Below are 1877 nucleotides of genomic sequence, written 5' to 3'. Positions count from 1 at the left end.
AGGAGGAATTTCTTCAGCCAGAGAGTGGTGAATCTGTGGACTCATTGTCACAGTAGGCTGTAAAGGCAAAGCCATTGAGTCTATTTAAAACAGAGATGGATAGGTTTGTGGTTAGTAAAAGTTCAAGGGTTATGGGGAGAAGGCAAGAGAATAGAGTGGAGAAACATATCAACCATGATCAAATAGTGGAGCAGAGTCAGTGAACCGAATGGCCTAAATCTGCTCCCATATTTTATTGTCTTATAGTCTATGGATAACATGTATTTCAGATTTGGATAGGCATCTGACTGCAGGGCAATAAGAGCCACTTCCACAAAAAACAGAAACTCCAATAGGGAATTTCACCCACCTAAGTGTGTATCCCTGATTACCTTTCACACATTATTGATGGTAGCATTTTGATACAATCTCTGGAAATCCCTCTTTAGAGTTTCCTTTCTCTCCTTACGTGTTATCATTTATGATCCTCCTTTGAAACTATCTCTTTGGCCTGGTTTTGGTCACCTGTTCTAATGTTGCCTTACATACTTTGATGCCAATTTTTTTTAATAGGGCTCATTTGAAGTGGATTGGGATGTTCAAAGTGCAATTTAAATGCAAGTTCCATTTGTTGTAGTGCTTATTGTTAGCTCAGGGGCAGGCATCACATCAATTTCTAACTGATAGAATGAATTAGCAGAAAATCATATAAGTGCATACAAGTTATGCCATTGTGTGCTGCTGGTGGGCGAGACTGCATCATGAGATTTAGAAAACTTTGTGCTATCCATGCATCTGAAGTTGAATTGCACCACCTTCATTCTGAAGTGAGTCTATAACTTCAATCTAATTATATTTACATAAACTTTTTAAATACTCTTATGAGATATGGACAACTCTGACAAGATCAACAGTTATTGTTCATCGCTAATTGCCCTTGAAGGTTAAGGTTAGGGTTAGCAAAACTGGATTAAAGTCTAAAATTGGGTAATTGGATGGAAAATAATTCTGCTTTGGAAAGTTAAAAATCACCAAGTTATAGTCCAACAGGTTTATTTGGAAGCACACTAGCTTTTGGAGCACCACTCCTTCATCTGGTGTTGTGTGATTTTTAACTTTGTGCATCAGCCAACACTGACATCTCCAAATCACGGCTGCTTTGAAAATACAGCTATGCACATTAACAAGTTTTTTTTTCAAAATTGCTGCTGTTATTTTATGATAACATTTACATATCAAGATAACTCAACTAATTGAATGATAAACAATGGAACTTGACTTTTATTTATTTTGGTCAGTGATAGGTGGATGATCTCCAGACAGGAGTGTCTCTGCAATTTATTGATACAAAGTGCCATGAACATAAATTAAATATATGCCAAGGACAACTGCTGTAGGTTCAGTTAAATTTTATTAACTTTGCATTATTGTGTCTCATCATATTCTTTTGAATTTACTTCCCTTTAAAGTTATTTCAAAACAGAAGTTATTTATCTTAACATTTCCAGTAGTGTTCCGCAACTCCACTAATGGACAAGAGATTACTCCAGGGAAATCCTGTCTGGAAAGAAAAAATAAAATAGACATTCTAGTTTTTCCGCATATATAATTTAATTTCTGTCCATCATTATAGATGACACTTCAGCTTGAGATTAAGTAGCCTTTAATTGCACTTTCTATATGGGTTGAATATTCTCAAGAGTGATGAGGGTTATATTTCCTTTACCTGGCTATGGGGAAATGTCATGGTTTCATTGCATATAGTGTGAACTGTTTTTCTATATAAATGGGAATGGTCCTATTGTTTTATATCAAATGAAGACAAGATGACAGTGCTTTTGCTTCCAGCCTTGTTTTCTTTACTGCTCCCAACTCCTGTAGTAGCAGAGCCCAGCTGC

The sequence above is a fragment of the Hemiscyllium ocellatum genome, chromosome 13 (assembly GCF_020745735.1).
Source record: "Hemiscyllium ocellatum isolate sHemOce1 chromosome 13, sHemOce1.pat.X.cur, whole genome shotgun sequence".
Taxonomy (NCBI): Eukaryota; Metazoa; Chordata; class Chondrichthyes; order Orectolobiformes; family Hemiscylliidae; genus Hemiscyllium; species Hemiscyllium ocellatum.
Note: the sequence above shows the minus strand (reverse complement) of the source record.